The sequence below is a fragment of the Rhinolophus sinicus genome, chromosome X, assembly GCF_036562045.2.
Source record: "Rhinolophus sinicus isolate RSC01 chromosome X, ASM3656204v1, whole genome shotgun sequence".
Lineage (NCBI taxonomy): Eukaryota > Metazoa > Chordata > Mammalia > Chiroptera > Rhinolophidae > Rhinolophus > Rhinolophus sinicus.
In genome coordinates, this window is record NC_133768.1 from 92997474 (window position 1) to 93018912 (window position 21439).

At 38.9% G+C, this 21439-nt stretch overlaps 1 protein-coding gene and 1 pseudogene across 21 annotated transcripts in view; one reads left to right on the top strand and one right to left on the bottom strand.

The window, feature by feature from the left end:
• ENOX2 (ecto-NOX disulfide-thiol exchanger 2) overlaps window positions 1-21439 on the bottom strand; it is a 432409-nt gene that overhangs the window by 242260 nt on the left and 168710 nt on the right. The gene's annotated exons all lie outside the window — the stretch shown is intronic.
• LOC141569786 (U2 spliceosomal RNA) lies at window positions 16166-16336 on the top strand (annotated as a pseudogene).

Here is a 21439-nt window from a genome sequence, read left to right on the forward strand (position 1 = left end):
TTATGGCTACACCTGATTTTCTCTGGGTACCATTTGCTTGGAGTGTCAATTTCCACCCTTTCACTTTGAGTCTATGCTTGTCCTTGTAGCTGAGATGTGTCTCTTGGAGACAGCATATGGTTGGGTTTAGTTTTTGATCCAATCTGCTACTCTGTGCCTTTTTATTGGTGAGTTCAGTCCATTTACATTTAGGGTGATTATTGATATGTGAGGATTTCCTGTCATTCTATCTTTAGTTTTCTGGTAAGGCTGTGTCTCCATTGTTTCTTTGCCTTTTGTTGTTGTCTATTATTTCTGTGTGGTGGTATTCTATGATGTTTCCTCTGTTTCTTCTTTTATTTCAGTATATATTTCAATTCTGGATTTATTTTGAGTGGTTACCCTTAAGTTTATGTAAAAGAAAGTTTGATATTTAGAGTATTCCATTTTCTTCAGCACGCTTACTTTCTCCATTCCCATATTCCGTTCAGGCCTTTACTCTCCCCTTTTTGAGTTTTGGTTGCCACAAATTGTCCCTGTTGATGGTGGTCGAATAGCCTCCTTTAGTATTTCTTGTAGTGCAGGTCGTATTAGAAAATTCCTCAGCTTCTGTATGTCTGGAAAGGTCTTTATTCCTCCTTCATATCTAAAGGATATCTTTGCTGGATATATTATTCTTGGCTCATGATTTCTCTCTTTCAATAGTTTGAATATTTGGTTCCACTCCTCCTGGCTTGTAGAGTTTCTGCTGAAAAATCTGATGATAATCTAATGGGCTTTCCTTTGTAAGTTACCGCCTTCTTTTCCCTGGCTGCCTTGAGGATTCTTTCTTTGTCGTTGATTTTAGACAGCTTCAATACAATGTGCCTTGGAGAAGGCCTGTTGGGATTGAGGTAACTAGGTGTTCTATTTGCTTCTTGGATTCGAGGGTCCAGTTCTGTCCACAAATTTGGGAAGTTCTCATCGACAATTTGTTTGAATATATTCTCTGTTCCCTTCTCTCTTTCTTCTCCTTCTGGTATGCCCATTATTCTTATATTGCTCTTTCTGATGGAGTCAGAAAGTTCTTGTAGAGTTCTTTCATTTCTTTTAAGTCTCAAGTCTCTTTCTTCTTCTATCTGTGTCATTTCCAGGTTTCTATCTTCGATGTCACTGATTCTTTCCTCCATCTGGTCAACTCTACTACCTAAGCTGGTTATTTCATTCTTAATTTCTTCTATTGAGTTCTTAATCTCCAGAAATTCTATTTGGTTCTTTTTTAAGATTTCAATCTCTTTCGTAAAATGCTCATGCTGTTCTTTGATTGAGTTTCTGAGTTCATTTAACTGCCTATCTGTGTTTTCTTGTATCTCGTTGAGTTTTTTCAGAACTGCAATCTTGAATTCTCTGTCATTTAAGTCACATATTTCTGTATCTTTAAGTGCCTTCTCTGGAGATTTTTCACTTTCTTTCTGAGCTATCTTGTTGCCTTGGTTATTCATGGCGATTACTGGTTTACTATTTCTCTTCCTAGACATCTACAGGAGTGACTTCTGCAACAGGTTGATAGGAAGAGGTCTTTCTTTTGTTTTCCAGTACTTGTTGGTAGAATGTTTTATTATTTCTCCAACTGCAACTTATTTTTCTTCTCCCACACAGTAGTGCTGTTTTCTCTGCACTATTCCAACTTCTCACACAATGGGGGATTCCCTGGGAGACGGGCTTCTCCTCTGTTAATAGTCTGCCTAGGTCACAGGGCGCAGTGTCCCGTGGGTATGCGGAGAGCTTTTGATGTTCCAAAGCTCTTCCAGCTCCTGATTCAGAGCCCATATGTTTCAGCAGTTCTGTTTACTCCTGCAGGGATCCGCCCAGATAGGTGGGGTCAGGGGCGGGTGAGTTGTGAGAGGTGGCCCAGAGCAATGGCGGCGACCACCACCACAGCCGGTCCTGCTTCCACAGCTCTCCCTTTGCTGGAACTAGTTGGGCTGTGAATTTGTGTCTGCGGTCCACAGTTCTCAAAACAGCAAATTTTCTGTTGTTTTGATCTGACACTGCTACTGTTTCGCTTCTAGCACCGGGCAGGTGGGGCGGGCGAGCTCTGGGAGGGAGGGAGGGGCGGCTAGTCTCAGTGCCTAAGGCTTCGTTCTCTGCTCGGCAGTGCAGGCTTAAACCACCGTTTTCAGCCTTTTTCCTTCAGTCTTTTCTCCGAGGTCTCTGCCGTGAGCGTTGGGTTCAGCCGTGTTATAGGCTGTCCCCTCAGCCCTGTGGAGCCCTAGCGGAGCCCTAGCAGGCCGAGTTCTTCCCTCTCCCGCAGCTGTGGTAGTTCCGGGAATCCCCGAGCTCGGTGCACGGAGCTAGGTCTGTGTCCTGCATGCCCGCGCGGCTCCGTCTCCGTGCACTTCTCCCTTTCCTCCTCCCTCCACTCGCGCTAATCTCCCACCTGTAGGTGATTTCAGTCGGTAGTGGGCCTCTTCGTCTTGCCTGTCTGCTGTGCAGGGAGTCCTTTGTGGAGTTTTTGTTGTTCGATTCTTTGTAAATTCCAGGGGAGCTTTACAGAGGCTCACCTCACGCCGCCATTTTTCCGGAAACCCAATGACTTCTTTCTTTACCCGAAGATAAAGGAAATATTGATAGGAAGACATTTTGATGATATTCAGTACATCAAGGTTAATATGATGACAGCTCTGATGGCCATTCCAGAAAAAGAGTTCCAAAATTAGTTTGAAGGGTGTACTAGGTGCTGGTATCAGTGCATAACTTCCGAAGTATAGTACTTTGAAGGTGACTATAGTGATATTCAACAATGAAGTATCTAGCACGTTTTCTAGGATGAGTTTGCAAAATTAATTGTCAGACCTTTGTATTAACTGGGTAACTACTACGTATGCAGAACTGTAATGGTTAACTGAGGGAAGAGATATAAAGCTGAATAAGACACACTACTTGCCTTCATGAAGTTACAAGCTAGTGGAATCTAGAGGTGTATATACATTTCTAAAATACAGGACAAGAAATAATTGCTACAAGATGAACAAAATGCGAATTTGAACACTGGAGAAATAATTTAATTGAGACTGGGAGATCAGAGTAAACTTAATGGTACAGGTGGCCATGTTCGACCCGGGCTCTGATAATGTTTTCCTTCAAATAAAATGAAAATTGTGGAAATTTAGTGCATATTTATTTAGCCAAACGCTACTACTTGCAGATATCTTGGCATAAAGTACCCAGTGCTGTGATAAATAATTTTCATTATGGGCAGCAAATTGGACTTTCCTTGACAAAGATAAAGAGCATATCCTAGGTAGAGGTAATGGATTGAAAGCACAGGGCATGATCTATCAAGGAGTCCAATGTTGCCGTATCAAAGCTCAGGAGAGGGTGGCTGGTAGGAGAGGAGGTTGGAAAGGTAGTCTGCTGGGATTCGAAATCAAGAGCCTAGGCTATTTGAAACTTTTTGGTACTAAGTATAGTGGAGGCAGGCACACCGTTATAGGCAGTTATTTTCTCTTCCGTCCTTTCTCACCTGCTGTCTCATTCTCTTTGTTTTCTTTTCCGTAGCAGACAACAGTGAAAAAGAAGAGATGATAGTGAGTCCTGGGATCAAATCACAGCTCTGTCATTGAGCTGTTGCATGTTTGGAAACTTAGTTTAGTTAAAGTTGAGGGAGAGGACAGTTTTTGAAAACTACACATATGCCCTTCACACGGAAGTATTACTTAGAAGCCACTACAAGAGCAATACCTGCTTCCAGCCACTACCATACCCTCACAAGGATCACTGCTGTAGTGCCAAACAAATACAAATGCATCTCTAGGGAATGTTAGTTGAGAACCACTGGACCAGATGAAAACAGTGCCCCATCTTTCACATCACACTACCCCTTCTGCCCAATACCCACTGCATGCTCTGATTCTATTCTTATTCCTAACTAAGCCTTCAGTAAACAGTGGGCGCCCTTCCCCCATGGCAGTTGTTTGGCCCTTCTGAAAGTGCTCAGGCCTACAAATTCTTGTCTTGGAAAAAAAAGAAACTAGCCCAGAGTGGCCAAAGGAATCTGAAAGACTTGAATACCTACTCCACATGGAAGGGGATAGAATTACCTGGCTGATGCTAACTTGCATAAATAACTCAGGAGATCTCTAGGAAGCAAAGGCAAGCTGACCCTTTCAAAGAACAATTGTGAAAATTGCTATGAGTGTGTGTGTGTGTGTGTTGAGGGGAGGGCAGGATGCAGAGAGATGGAATTCTAAATTGCAGAGCTTTGCTGGAAGTTCTTATGCTTTAGAACTTCCCCACTGGGTCTAAGCCTCAAATAAAGCTTGAATGGAGGTGAGAGGATAGGGTAGAGAGGGTAAAAAGATGATCAGTCCAATATTCATAGTCATCTCTTAAACTGACCTATTCTTAAGAAAGTTTTAAATTGCACACAAAAAATGAAAATGTGCACTAAGCATGAAGCTCTATGAGGTCTAATTATCGAGTAAATGTTCACTAAATTTATTTTAAAAATACAATGCCAACACTGCCTATTTCATAATCTAGGGGAAGCATTTTCTTCTTAAACCATGTTCAGTATACAACAGGAAGCCAATTATCATCCCAGAACATTTATCAGTGAAAAATGCATCATTCCTTACAACACTTAAACAGGTTTAAAGCCCCCATGTCACCATTTTCTCTTATTTCTACCATCTAAATAACCAACAATACAAAACAAGATCATTTTCACCATTTCATATCCTTAAAGTGTCACTGACACTTGGACAAAGGAAATTTTGGCAAAGAACAAGGCAACTTTTTGCTTTCTTGAATGCTCATACAAGCTTTTTCTGAAAACAGAGTATAATAATGGAATCCTAAGAGAAAAATATAGGAAACAAACACTGATACTAATTAAATGAATCTGAATTTGGTTTTATTGCTTTCAGGGAAACTCAGTAGTAATTCTAACTAAAAGCAACTAATATGGTCCCTTTAGAATTCCTAGTGATGTGTTTTTCATCAACAGAAGGGAATAATTTCCATTTATCAGATGTAAGCACCTTACAGACAAGAGCAAGGTTTATTCATTTCTCAGTTTCTGTTAGAAATTAGAATGTTAATCTACCCTTCCATTCAATATCACCTGACACAGAGTAGGCATCTAATACATTTAGTAGCATATTATTTGTTTGCAGCTGTCTACTGCTGAGAATGCTTTAAACTGGTTGCATAAACAGGCTAAATACCAACCTGACAGTTTTAAATTTTTGATTAACAAACTTTTAAATTTGTTAGATACAACCAATTTTTACAGTCCTGAAGAATATGGATGGGAATTTAAGATATTTTGTCAGGTACCAAAAGAAGAAGTAACATTTCCCTTTATAGACACCAAGCAGAAATTTTCCAGACTGTGTAACCGAATACTTTCAAGTGACAACCAAAATTCCAAAATGCCTAAGCTGTCGGAGTATCATAGCAGAAGACAGCTGGGGACACAATGTGGAGAATCACCAGTGCTTACACCATATCCACATACTCTTTAGCACATACCAGATTCCACAGATATAAGACAGGTGTGTCCTGCTACCCCATTTTCCTCTCAAAGAGCTCCTGGATCCTGTCTGGAAAACAGATAAAGAACTGCACTGCCAATCACTATAGGTGAGATGATTAAATTTTCTAACTCTACAATTGGGAAAACATAATTTGACATATATACTTGTATTTTGGGAGACAACAGAATAGAACATAAAACATTTCTATACTTACAGGAATGACAAGGGAATCTACAAAAGGGAAATAATAAAATAAATTGATGTGAAAGAACAGAACACAAACAATGTTTAAATGCATGAGAAAATATTCACAATACATTTAACAGAAAAAAGATTAATTTCCATGACATAAAAAAGAATACTTACACGTTCAAATTTTAAAGACAACCATAGAAAAATGGGCAAAAGTTACCATAAATGATATATAAAAGATACACAAAAGGATGAGAAAACATTTGAAAAAGATGCTCGAGGAACCTCCACACTGCCTTCCATAGCGGCTGCACCAGTCTGCACTCCCACCAACAGTGTATGAGGGTTCCTTTTTCTCCACAGCCTCTCCAACACTTATTATTTGTCTTGTTTATGATAGCCATTCTGACTGGAGTGAGGTGATATTTCATTGTGGTTTTTATTTGCATTTCTCTGATAATTAGTGATGTTGAGCATTTTTTCATATGTCTATTGGCCATTTGTATGTCCTCTTTGGAGAAATGTCTATTCAGGTCCTCTGCCAATTTTTCAATTGGATTCTTTTTGTTGTTGTTGTTGCTGAGTTGTATGAGTTCCTTATATATTTTGGATTTAGCTTCTTATCACAGGCGTTGTTTATAAAATCTTCTCCCATTCAGTTAGTTGCCTCTTTATTTTGTCGATGGTTTCTTTTGCTGTGCAGAAGATTTTTAGTTTCACATAGTCCCATTCATTTATTTTAGATTTACTTATCTTGCCTTTGAGGTCAAATTCATAAAATCCTCTTTGAACCCAAGATCCATAAATTTAGTACCTATGCTTTCTTCTATACAGTTTATTGTTTCAGGTCTTATGTTTAGGTCTTTGATCCATTTTGAGGTAATTTTGGTACACGGTGATAGGTAACAGTCTAGTTTCATTCTTTGCACGTGACTTTCCAATTCTGCCAGCACCATTTATTGAAAAAGCTGTCTTTTCTCCATTGTATATTTTTGGCTCTTTTGTCAAAAAATATCTGTCCATATTTATGTGGGTTTATTTCTGTGTTCTCAATTCTATCCCATTGGTCTCTGTGTCTGTTTTTCTGCTAATACCATGCTGTTTTCATTACTGTTGCTCTGTAGTACAAGCTGAAATAAGGGAGTGTGATACCTCCAGCATGGTTTTTTTTCTTAGGTTTGCTTTGGCTATTTGGGACTTTTGTGGTTCCATGCAAATCTGATGATGTTTTGTTCTATTTCTTTAAAAAATGCCATTGGTATTTTGATGGGGATTGCATTAAATCTGTATAGTGCTTTGGGTAATATGGCCATTTTAACTATTTACCATATGACCTAGCAATCCCTCTCCTGGTTATCTACTCCAAAAATCTTAAAACATTTATCTGTAAATATATATGTACCCCGATGGTTACTGCAGCATTGTTTGCTGTGGCCAAAACAGAAACAGCCACCATTTCCTTCGAAAAGTTGGATAAAGATGTGGTATATATACACAATGGAATACTATTCTGCCATAAGAAAAGATGAAATACTGCCATTTGCAACAACATGGATCAATCTTGAGATTATTATGCTAAGTGACATAAGTCAGACAGAAAAAGCCAAGAACCATATGATTTCACTGATATGTGGGATATAAAACTGAAAGCAACAAAGGAACAAGACAAACAAACAAAGAAACAAAAACTGATAGACATAGACAATAGTTTAGGGGTTACCAGAGGGTAAGTGGGGAGGTAGTAGATGAGGGTAAATGGGATCAAATATATGGTGATGGAAGGAGAACTGACTCTGTGTGGTGAACACACAATGTGATATATAGATGATGTATTACAGAATTGTACACTTGAACCCTATGTAACTTGACTAACCATTGTCATCCCAATAAACTTTAATTAAAACAAAAAAACAACAACAAAAAGATGCTCAAACTCATTCTCACTAGAGAAATGCAAATTAAAGCTATAAGGAGCTACAATTTCTCACTTATCTAATGGGCAAAAATTTATAGGATTGATGATTATTCGGGCTGGAAAGAAGATAGGGAATGGCTCTCTCAAAACTAAGGTTGGGAGTGTAACTTTGTGAAGCCTTTGTAGAAGTCATCATGGTATTAGCCAGCAAAATATACAAAACCCTCAACCTTTCATCTTTGCAAACTTATTTCTTGGATTCTCTTCTGGAGTAATACTTGCTCCCTTGCATAGAGGAGCATGTTCATCGATCTTCTTTGCAGCATTGTTTACAGCAGCCAAAAAACAGAAATAATCTACAGGAAGATGCCAATAGTAAATTTCCCAATGTCTGACATGGACCCCCAGGCAGTTATTAAAAAGAGGAAGAAAATGTCAGGGCAGAAATGATCCTTCTTGGTGAACTAAGTGACTGGAAAAGGGTACAAAGTTCTTCTGGGGTGCCAGAAATGGTCTGTGCTGACACTTCTCCCTAGAAGAAATATAAACGGCCAACAGATATATGAAAAAGTGCTTAACTTCACTAGCTATTAGGGAAATGCAAATCAAAAACACAATGTGATATCACCTCACATCTGTTGGAATGGCTATCATCAACAAGATAAATAACAATTGTTGGAAAGGCTGTGGAGAAAAAGGAATCCTCATACATTGTTGGTGGCAATGTAAATTGGTACAACCACTAAGGAAAACAGTAAGGAGGTTCCTAAAAAAATTAAGAATAGAATTACCATATGACCCACAATCCCTCTCCTGGGTATCTACCCAAAAAATCTGAAAACATTTATCTGTAAAGATATATGTACCCTGATGGTTATTGCAGCATTATTCACTGTGGCCAAGGCATGGAAACAGCCAACGTGTCCTTCAATAGATGATTGGAGAAAGAAGATGTGGCATATATACACAATGGAATACTATTCTGCCATAAGAAAGATGAAATACTGCCATTTGCAACAACATGGATCAATCTTGAGATTATTATGCTAAGCGAAATAAGTCAGACAGAAAAAGTCAAGAACCATATGATTTCATTCATATGTGGGATATAAAACTGAAAGCAACAAAAAAGAAGACAAGCAAAGAAACAAAATCTCATACACACAGAGAACAGTTTAGTGGTTACCAGAAGGTAAGGGAGAAGGAGGTGGTAAAAGAGGGAAAGGGGGATCAAATATATGGTGATGGAAGGAGAACTGGCTCTGGGTGGTGAACACACAATGCAATATATAGATGATGTATTATAGAAATGTACACTTGAAACCTATATAACTTTACTAACAATTGTCACCCCAGTAGATTTAGTAAAAACAAAGAAATGGTCTGTGCTTTGTCTCAGATACTATTTGTGAAAGTTCATTGGTGTACATGTATGATTTTGCACTTTTGTGCACTTTAGCAAAATAATTTTTAAAAACAAAAATAAACCAAAAAGCAGATTTGGAAGATGCCATGCTTTAGAGGAAAGAGGACTGTACTGGGAAGAATGAGTTCTGAGTTCCAGCTCCTTTCTGCCCAAACTAGTTAGTGACCTTAGGCAAATAACTTGGGTTGAATTAGTCGACTCACCTGTAAAAGTGGAGATAATTATATTGTGCTGAAAGATAGATAACTGGGCCTAATAATTTTCATCTCTAGGCTTTATGACTATTTAAGAGATAACAGTTAAGGATGATTTACCTCCATTAAATTTCTTTTATCTATGACTTTTTTTCCATCCCCACTCCCATAATACCAATTCAGGCCCATATTTCACTTCCCTGGGCTATTTCATAAGTCTTCAAGTTTGTCTCTCCAGCTCTACTTCTGCCCCTTTACAGTTCATAATGAAAACACTGATTGAACTATCTCTTGAAAGTATAGCTCAGATTACAACATTGCCTTTTTCAGAAACCTTAGGAAGCAGTGGGGCATGGTACACAGAACCCATCATTAAAAACCTAAGTTTGAGTAGTTTACCGGCTGCCTAATCTTGGGCAAGCCATTTACCCCCTAAAAGTCTATTACTTCATATATAAAATGAGAGTAATAATGAGATTTTCTTCACAGAGTTATATAGAACAGACTTTTAGTTACTGATGGCCTCAAGTCCCAAGTCATATTGAACTTCATCAGCTAGGGGCACAGAGTAAAAGCGGAAAACCAAGTTCCCTAACTACCTTTACTTGACTCAACCCAATCAAGACAGAGAACACTTCTGGGCAGCCTGGGCTTCAACAAAAAGGTCTTCAACTGACAGGAGGACAAAAAGTAAAAGGTATCTCCCTCTTTGATGGCTATACCACAGAGAAAGTGGCACCTCACAGCAAAGGAAAACAATCTCCCCCCCCTCCAATTACAGTTGACATTCAATATTATATTAGTTTCAGGCGTATAGCATAGTGGTTAGACATTTATATAACTTATGATCCCCCCCCCCCGATAAATCTAGTACCCATTTGACACCATACATAGTTATTATAATATTATTGATTATATTCTGTGTGCTGCAAAGGACAACAGTCTTAATTGACAGCAAACCCCAGCCTGGAATACCTGTCGTCCTCTGTGCACACACCTAATATTGGTAAGAACTGTTTAACAGAGACCTGGCACAAAATCAAGAAAAGCTAGAATCTTGTGGTTATACTACTGAGATAATTTAGGATGCATTAGTCAATGTTCCTCAGGCTGTTCCTCCTAGATCAGGGTTATTATGAACAGGAATATAAAAGGCCAGATAAGAAAATAGCTTGCTAGTAGAATCACTATATCTGTATGGGATGATATTTAAATCAGCATCTGAAAAGAGTATGCAGTTATGACTTGTTGCCTGCGTAGACTTTATGCCAGGTTCTGAAGCAAATTCAGCACTTAGCATTCATCTCAGAGGGAGAGCCTAGTTCCTGTGCCATTCCACTCAGCCTCTTAAAATCTCTATCTTGCCAAATACAAAGATCAGTCATCCTTGGCGTGTCTTTCACATTAAACAACTTGCATGATGCCCAGAAACTAATTTTGGGGGAAGAAGGCACGTTCTGAACTTGATCTCTCCTCTTCCAAGTGGACTCTACGAAGTATCTCCTGAAATTTTATCTCCTCCCCCACAAAGCTTCCTTGATTGACCACAAGAACAATAATGGCTTCATTAACCCCACCAAGTTTTGAAGTAAAATTCCATGATAATGCCTCCACTCTTCATCCAATTGTGCACTTGCACTCAAATTTCTACCTCTCATAGTGCCTAGCACATAATAGCCACTCAGTAAATATTTGCTCTTCTTTACTGAGCATTCACTATAAGCAGTCACTCTTTCATAGCACTTGGCATAATTTGAAACAACTACGCAATTATTTGCTTAATGACTATCTTCCTCACTAGACTATAATCATCACAAAGCCAGGGTTTTATTCATAGCTGTACTTTTAATGCCTACCACAATGCCTCACATTTATAAAACTAAATAAATATTTATTGAACAAAAGAACACCGTGTACTAAGCAATATTTATTCACTTTCTCACTTAATCCCCAAAAAACCTGTACATATGGTATTATTATCCCTATTTCACAGGTGAGAAAACTGAGGCTCAAAGAGCTGCAATAACTTGCCTAAGGTCAGAGCCAGTATTCTTGGCACATGGTATTAACAACTATGTTATCCTGCCTCCCTCTTTTTAAGTCCTGTTCTACTACTTACTAGCTGTAGCCTGGCAAAGTTTATAAAGTTTCCAAGCCTCAGTTTTCATATCTATAAACAAAGGAGAAAATGGTATCTATTTTACTGATTAGTTGTGAAGTCTGCTTGAGTTTATATATGTAAAGGACTTGGTTATAGTAGCTGGTATACAATCAATATTTAATAAAAGCTGCTACTCTTGTATTGTTATTGAATCAAACATGCAGAAGAAAGTGACTGTAGCTTGGGAATGCCACCTGCTGAAAGCTCTCCCCACCCCCAAGATAGTACATTCCATTTCAGCAATTGGACATATCTCTCATGACTTTCGGTGCCACTCTCATCAACACTCACTCGGCACATTCCAAATAAAACAGTGTGTACATGAAAGTTGCTTTTGCTTAAAATTCAAATGTAGAATAAGCAGAATACTTTAAAACTAATTATGTTACACAAGGAATTGGATCAATTTGAAATACTACAACCTGCATGGCTTAAATTGAATAGCTCATATTATCAAGGGAATTAAAAATTGAGGGGGAAAAATCAAGACTGTCTCCTAGCCCATTACAAGAAGGAATTTAATCATCATGGAGTTTTATTTCAATAGATAATAAACGGATATCAGGAAATAGAATAGCGAAAGAGAAAACTACAAATTAGGCAGTGTCTTCTTTCTGTGTTGAAACACCTAGAATGGTCAACATTTATACTACCACTTTATTTGCCACCTTTTGGACTATTGCTTCCCTGCAACTTCAGTTCTTGACAGAAGACTATAGACATACTCAATCATAGACTACTACAAACATCCAACATTCTGGACCACAGTGGCCTAGGTACACTTACTTACTCTGATGCAGTATGGGTACTTCCACTGGTTTTAAGTCTGGCTACATATTGGAATCATGTGGTGTGCTTTTAAAAAACACTGATGCCTGACCCCCTCGAATTCCATTCTGATTCAATTGATTATGGACACTGTTTTTGGAGCTACTCTGCCTGGGTTTGGCTCTTATCTTCTCTATTTAATATTTGGACAAATTACTTAACTTCTCTGTATTTAAGTTTTCTTATCAGTAAAATGAGGATAATCATAGAACTGCTATGAAAATCAAATAAGTTAACGTATTGTCTGGCATACAGTAGGTGTTCCATAATAGTAGATATTATTATTAGTCATAAAAAAGTATTTTAATTACTATACTTTGATGTCATGGGAGAGAAAGGAAGGCTTATATAATTTGCAACCCCATGTGAATGACAATGCTGATATGGAAGCAGACAAGTTCCATGTTTGAAATTCATGAAAATAAAATCTCTTCACTATAAGGTACTACTTTGAGGTAAAACACATGATATGAGGTAGACTATCTGGAATCTGTCTTGATTTTATATGTGGAGAAGTGAAAATCTAAATGTAACACATATGTACTAAAACAACCCTATTTATTTGTACCACAGAATGAACTTAGTTTAAAAAAATTCTAATAATAGGACTTTGAAAAATCAAAAGTCATGTTAATCTTCAAATAAACAGCAATGTTAGGACTATGGGGGTTCTTGTCACACTTGTCACCATTCCATGGGGAGGAGGGAGCACCCATTGTATTTGTGAGAGAGGAGTGACAGAACTATAGAAACTTCTCTGAGCTTTCACCCCACCCTTGCTTGTTCCTTGGCATAGGTGGAGGACTGACTTATCTGATTAGTAAGATTAGAATAAAAATAAGTGCTCATTCATGGCTTAACTTCTGCATTCTGGATAAGACTTTTTCTCTTACAGTGTGAGCAGAACTTAGGGCACAGACTCTGTCTTCCAGAGGCAGGCCAAAAGGCCCATCTCACTATTAATTTCTAGCTGCCAACTGAATTGTGACACAGGCCATCACTCTCAATGACACTGGCAGGATAAGTAGTGTGCTCTGCAGATTCAATCTCCCCTATAGGTGTGTATCAAGGTACAGATTTGGAGCTAGAGATGATAGGAAGCTGCATTAGGCCTTAGCCTCAAGCCATGTGCCTCAATACAGTTTTATTCACAATAAAGCTGATACCCCATTTTGTTCCTCACATGACTTTTTGTGTTTTCTCAGTTGATTTGGAACTGGAAGAAGAAAATCATTCACACTCTCAAACTCTAATAAGCAGCAGCAGTAAGTGTAGTATCTTACAGTTTTCAAAACACTTCCCCATTGGGAGGATTCTAAGATGGAGGAATAGATAAACAGTGTGTCTGCAATCTGTCATGACCACATTGAAATTACACTAAATTATAGAACAACCAACCTTGAAAACCATCTGAAGACAAGCTGAACAGAATCCTATAACTTAGAATATAAAGAAGAGGCCACGTCAAGACTGGTAGGAGGGGTGGAGATGTGAAACCCACTATTCCCACACCCACGGGTAGTGATTGAGCACTGGAAGTGATATCTTGGTGGAGGAGGACTCCCCTGAAGAGTGAGGGGTCCCAGACACAAACCAGGCTCCCTAACCCAGGAGTACAGTGCCAGGAAGAGGAATCCCCATAACATCTGGCTGTGAAAATCAGTGAGGATTCTGTCCGTCTGGACAGAAACCAAAGCCGGCCTTGGTTCTCAGCGTGGCCACTGCCACAACCCAGATATCCTCTTAAAGGGCCTACGAACAGACTCACTCATTCACAGGCACTCACCCTGGGCTCTGGTGGAGGGGCAATAACTTGAGAGGTGCCAGAAACATACAGGAAAATATTGAGTTGTGTGACCTCAGGGTAAGGGATAGAGGGTCAGCTGCCATTATCCCCGTGTGGACTCTGCCTTACGTGTAGCCTACATACGAGCACCACCTTTTCTGTGTTAAGCCCTCCCCAACATGGCCAAATCTGAGATTCCATTGGCCTGGTGAACTCCATGCAACCCATGCAAGTGAATCCCTAGAACCCTACCCAGTTCGTGTGGCATCACTGGGGGCACTCTCAGTGCCTGGGCAGCCAGCCCCATCCTGCACACTGTGGGAAGCTAGGCTCTTTCAGCAGCAGATGACCTATGGCACCTTGTGTGGCCACCTGGGGCAATTTCAGTAGCAGGCAAACAGCCCCAAATCACACTGCAGCTTTTCTAAGACAACTCTCGGGGATCTGCATGTTGGAGGGGAGCAGCAGCTGGTCTCGGTGTTCTCTGGGCATTTTATAGAGTGGCCACAGGCTCAGCACTGGCACAAGAGTTGAGTGTGCATTAACCTTGTGAACACTAGCCGCCCCACTCCAGTGATTCCCTGGAACCCTGCCCTGTTCAACTCTCTCAGAATCACCTGAGGCACTTTCAGCACCAGCGCAACTAGCCTGGCCCCGTACACCTAAGGAAGCTCTTTTAGCAGCTGGGCCTTATGGGCCGCCAACAAGTGGCAACAGGCCCGGGAGTGCCCTGTGCCTTTTGCTAAGCTTCCCCAGGCCTGATACTGGTGGAAGCCAGCCTTGGTTCTCAGCATAGCCACTGCCACATGCCTCCAAGTCCAGCACAGGCAGTAACCAACCACATACAGCTTCGTAGCTCCTACCAGGTAGCCCCAGGTTGATCACAGACAACATTTAACTTGGCCTGCAAAGGAACCCCTCCTAAGAAGCACCAGAAGCAATATACCCAAAGACCGGCTTCAGACCACTCCAACAGCACTGGATTAGCTCCACAAGTGGCACACCCAAAGTGGTCTCAACAGGCTCAGGAGTCCACTGGGCTGAATCCCCCTCTGAGGGGTCAACCCCCACAAAGCAGCTCATATGCAGTAGGCGTAGCCAATCCTCACAGAAATGCAGACTGAGAGTCAATCCCACCCACTGATGTGCCAGAAACAATCAAGACTGAACTACAACAGGAAGGCATACAACCCACACAAGGGACATTCCTGGAGCACACAGCACAGGTGATCAGTAAGACTGCTACTGGGCCACACAGGACACCTCCTACATACGGCCATCTGGGAAAGACTGAGAGACATAGGAGATCTACCGAATACATAGACACAAACACAGAGCATCTGCAAGAACAGAAAACAAAGAAACATGTCCCAAATAAAAGAACAGGAGAAAACTCCAGAAAAAGAACTAAATGAAATGGAGGCAACCAACCTACCAGAGACACAGTTTAAAACACTGGTTATAAGATTACTCAAGGAACTTAGTGATGACTTCAACAAAGAGATAGTAAGCATAAAAAGGACATTGAAACCATAAAAAAGAACCAGTCAGAAGTGAAGAATACAATAGCTGAGATGAAGAATACACTAGAAGGAATCAACAGCAGATTAGATGAAGCAGATGATCAAATCAACAGTTTGGAAGATAAGGTAGCAGAAAACACCCAATCAGAACAGCAAAAATAAAAAAAATAAAAAGAAGATTCGTTTTTTTAAAAAGGGATAGTTCAAGGAACCTCTGAAACAATATCAAGTGTAACAGCATTCACATCATAGGGTTATCGGAAGGAGAAGAGAGGGAGCAAGGGATTGAGAACATATTTGAAGAAATGATGACTGATAACTTCCCAACCTGATGAAGGTAATAGATATACAAGGCCAGGAAGAGCAGAAAGTCCCAAACAAGATGAACCCAAAGAGACCCATACCAACATTTCATAATAAACATGGCAAAGCTTAAAGACAGAAAGAAAATCCTAAAAGTAGCAAGAGAAAGGCAGTTAGTTACCCACAAGGGAGCTCGCATAACACTATGAGTATCAGCAGATTTCTCAAGAAACTTTGCAGTGTAGAAGGGAGCAAAATATTCAAAAGAATGAAAAGAAAGGACCTATAACCAAGACTACTCTACCCAGAAAAACTATGATTTAAAATTGAAGGACAATCGCTTCTCGGCCTTTTGGCTAAGATCAAGTGTAGTATCTGTTCTTATCAGTTTAATATCTGATACGTCCTCTATCCGAGGACAATATATTAAATGGATTTTTGGAGCTGGGAGATGGAATAGGAGCTTGCTCCGTCCACTCCGCGCATCGACCCGGTATTGCAGTAAAAAAAAAAAAAAAAAATTGAAGGACAAAGAACTACCCAGACAAAGAAAAGCTAACGGAATTCATTACTACCAAACCAGTATTACAGGAAATATTAAAGGGACTCTTTAAGAAGAAGAAGGGGGAAAACAAAAACGGGACATAACTATGAATTAAAAAATGACAATAACTAGTACGTATCAATAATCACTTTAAATGTAAATGGATTAAATCAATGATTGAAGCAAAAGAAATAGGGTGGCTGAATGCATAAGAAAACATTACCCATACACTGCTGTCTACAAGAGACATACCTCAGATCAAAAGACACACAAAGACTGAAAGTAGAGAGGTAGACAAAATTATTTCAAGTAATTGGAAAGGAAAAACGCTGCAGTAGAAATACTTATATCAGACAAAATAGACGTTAAAACAAAGGCTATAATAAGAGACAAAGAGGGACATACATAATGATAGAGGGATCAATCTAACAAAAGAAAATAATCCTTGTAAACATCTGTGCACATAGGAGCACATAAATATGTAAAGCAAATACTGTCTGACATGACAGGAGAGAACAAGAGTAATACAGTCACAGTAGGGGACTTTAACACCCCATTGACAGCAATGAACAGATCTTCCACACTGAAAATCAACAAGGAAACAGTGGCCTAGATCAGTGGGGTTTATTCCTGGGATACAAGGTTGGCTCAATATCTGCACATCAACTGAGGTGAAATACCATATAAACAAAATGAAAAATAAAAATCATACGATCATATCAATAGATGCAGAAAAAAGCATTTGAATAAAATCCAGCATCCATTTATGATAAAAATTCACAGCAGAGTGGGAATAGAGGGGACATATCTCAACACAATAAAGGGCATACACGACAAACACATAGCTAACACCATATTCAATGGGGAAAAGGTAAAAGCATTGTTCTTAAGCTCAGGAACAAGACAAAAATGTCCACTTTTACCACTTTTATTCAACATAGTATTAGAAGTCCTAGCCACAACAACCAGACACCAAAAAGAAATAAAGTCATCCAAATTTAAAAGGAAGAAATAAAATTGTCATTATTTGCAGGTGATATACTATATAGAGAAAACTCTAAAGATTCCACCAAAAAAACTATTAGAACTAATAAATGAATTTAGTAAAGTAACAGGATACAAAATTAATATTCAGAAATCGGTTGCATTTTATACACTAATAATGAACTATCAGAAGGAGAATATAAGAAAACAACCCCATTTACAATTGTATAAAAAAAAAATACATAGAAAAAATTTAACCAAGGAGGTAAAAGAACTGTACTCAGAAAATTATAAGACATTGAAGAAAGAAACTGAGGAAGATACAAATAAATGGAAGCATACACCATGAGCATGATTTGCATGAGCATGATGAGCATGAGCATGAATTGCGTGCTCATGGATACGAAGAATTAATATAGTTAAAATGTCCTTACTACCCAAAGCAATCTACAGATTCAATGCAATCCTTATCAAAACACAAATAGCATTTTTTACAGAACTAGAACAAACAATCCTAAAATTTATAAGGAACCATAAAAGACCCCGAATAGCCATGGCAATCTTGAGAAAGAAGAACACAGTTGGAGGTATCATGTTACCTGATATCAAACTATACTACAAGGTCATAGTACCAAAACAGTATAGCAGTGGCATAAAAACAGACAGATAGATCAGTGGAACAGAATAGAGAGCCTAGAAATAAACCCATGCCTATATGGTCATTTAATCCATGACAAAGGAGGCAAACGTATACAATGAGGTAAAGACAGTCTATTCAATAAATGGTGCTTGGTGCTGTGAGTTTCTATTAGATCTGAGAAAGAACGAAGTCAGCATAACTTTTTGATCCTCTAGTTATCAAGATATGATTTTATTTCTTGAAATTGTAATCAGATAAAAATGTTCAAAGTACTAAAGAAACTGAGTAGGGCTATTAGTGTACTCTTTTTCTTATTTTTCTAATTATTCAGGTGACATGCTAGAAATACCACACACGAAAATATAAAATGGTGGCATTTTCTCTCTTTAAAAACAATCAATGCTTTTATTTGTGGACTTCAAAGTATGTGAGAAATAAAGTTCTCAGCCCTGTGAGTTTGAGGTAAATCAAAGGGCTGTAAGTGTCATAGAAAAGTTTCCTGGTTCATTGTCCCTCTTCCAGGTAAGAAAGGAAACAAAAGTACCCAAAGCACCCAGGCAGATGCGCGTTCATTTCATTTTTATATTTCTCTTCCAAGTGGTCTTCCCCTGATAACTCATTTCCATATAGTTCTTCCTATGTCTGACTAAACCTCTCCTTGCTTTTCTGCAGGCCCACTTCCTCTTATTAATCTAGCCTTAGCAGTGCAGGAACTATTCACTGTCTTTCATATTGTCAAGTCTCATTTTGGTTCCAGAAACTCTAAAGGAAACTTCGAGAACTGAGTTAGAGATCTATAATCAAGTTTATATATGATCTCGTGGTCTTTATCATATCATAACCTTCCTGATAATGCTAGTCTACCTTAGTCAAAGTCATTTCTCCTCTCTGGTTACTAGCACCTCATCTGTATAATGAAATGAACATGAAAATATATTAAGAGAAAGAAAGAATCACCATACCAGTGCAAATTATTATTAAATCAAAGAGTCTTCCTGGAGATATTGAACTCTCGGGATTCAATCATAATTGCAAATGGAAAATGGCTAAAAATCTCTTTTTATATTGAGCTATTCATCATTCACATGAACTTTGGCGATACTGCTTAGTACTGAGCATCACATAGTTAAGTGCAAACCTATCTTTCAATACAGACCTATGAGAGAAGACAATGGAAAGAGGACTGTATCCACATCTATATGATCACTCTGGTATCATAGTAATTATCGCCATGTTAGTTGCCTACTCTTTCAGAGAGTTGACAGCTCCTTTGAATACTAGAGGACCATGATGTTGCTTAAAACAATGCATTCCATTTTAGTCATCATCTGGTTGGCTTCATGGATTCTTACACTTCAGTGGAAGTATTTGAGAAGAGGATTGATATCTCTGCTTCTTAAAAATCCATGTAGATCTCAAACCAGGAGGCAGCTGGAATTTTCTAGACAGGAACTTGGCATTATGATATGATAAGGTTTTAACAATCTTCTACTCTTTGGCCATAGAGTATCATCTGTATGAGCGAAATCACTGCAATCTTAGATAATTTGTATAGCTGCAGCATCACTGAGGAAATGTTTCGTTGGGGGAATGATGAAATTTGATAGCAAATAAACTGAAGAATTCTGAGCTCACCTTAATACAAAAGCTGCACAGCAGCCAGATCCACAAAAAAAGAGTTTGTAGTCAAATATTGCAGTAATATCTAATTCAGATTACTGGTCTACCTCACAGAGGAGTTGGGACAGGAAACCCAAATTTCACTTATCAGTTATCCTTGGGCACTCATGAAGTTTCACCTAGTAAAGAGACAAGGATTCCATTAGGGACAGGCATTCTCTTCACAAGCACCCAGATTTAATGTTTGGCTGCTCTGAGGATGTAATTTCATGAATAGGGGCAAATGAAACATTCAGTTGATCGACATTACATACCAAGTGCCCAGCTATGCACACAGCTCCACCCTGGGAGTGACAAGAGACTAATAGAGAATATCTCGGCAAAGGGAAAGCAATTCATCAGCCAGACATGTGATCAATCAACAAATATTTCTTGAGCATCTATTGTATGTAAAACAGTGCATCTCTGCTAAAAAACACATCAGTCAGGGCCTTTGGAAAAAGGGGCTGATGACTGAGTTGAATGGATAAGACATATTTGTGTGAACAGATAACCAATAGTTCAATTGGCCTATAATCGGTGTCAAGTGATTCAGATGAATATAATGACCAAGGGTTTTCAGAGGTACAAGTGAACAATTCTAACTAGGATGACCCAGAAAGCCTTCTGGAGAAAACAGGACTTGTACTAGGTGCTGTCAGTTGGACAGGATTTTAACAGGTAAAAGAAGAGGGGGGGGCATGATAGGTAAAGGAAATGATATGGACAATGTACTGAAGTAGGTGGGCACAGTGCCTGTTTGGAGAAAGGTAGCAGATAACCTTGGATGAAACAGAAGACTTGTTTGGGGGATTAGCTGATAAGGAAGAACCATGGCATGTCAGAGTCTGAAGGGATTCTAAAGATGATAAAATCCAAGCTCTGGTCACCATATTCTCACCCAAACATAGCTTTGCCTAGTGTGACACCAGTGTTTACTATACATTTTAGTAATGGGTCCAGATTCCTAACATCTACAGGTATTGTAATTCTGGTATAGTAATTAGAGATAGATTTTGGAATTGAAGACCTGCCTAAACTACTCGCTGGATGTTCACCCTTGGGTATTATTTAACCTTTATTTCTTCACGTATAAATGTGAATAATAGTACACTAACTTAAAGTGGAGGCAGGAAGAAAACTAGAAAGAATGCTTGAAGGAGACAGAAAAGGAAGAAGTAGAGAGAATTCAAGGAAGAGGAGGTTGTTAATAGCATCAAATAAAGAAAACAGGTCAAGGAAGTTGAGACCTCTCAAAAGGCCACTTTGACAATCTGGAGGTCACTAGTAACCTTTAAGAAATTATTTTTAGTATAAGAGATGCAGTTTGTAGAAAAAGGTAAGGTAGGAGGGATGGGAAAGGAAGAAAAAGGAATGTGTTGTGAGAGACCGGAGCTGCAGGCAAAAACTCCTCCCTCAACACTGGGGGTGGGGCTTTGATTAAAGGGGGTCACAGGACTGAGTGATGTAATGACAACATGGGTATCTCAGCTTAGAAGTGAAATGGCTGGTAGCTCATGTAAGGACTTCCAACCTTAGCTTTCCTGCTTGCCAAGATGCAGGAAACGGTGACAAAGGACAAAAGAATTTTCTATTTACAAAATATCTTCCCTTTTCCTTTTGTCTAACACTACATAGAAAGAAAATACTATTATAAAGAAATTGCTCATTTATTATACCATAAGATTGCCAGCTGAACAATTATAAGAGACTCCCTATATAGTAAAACCTCATTAATTTCGACTATAGTAATTTGAAATTTGTAGTAATTTAACCTGGGCTA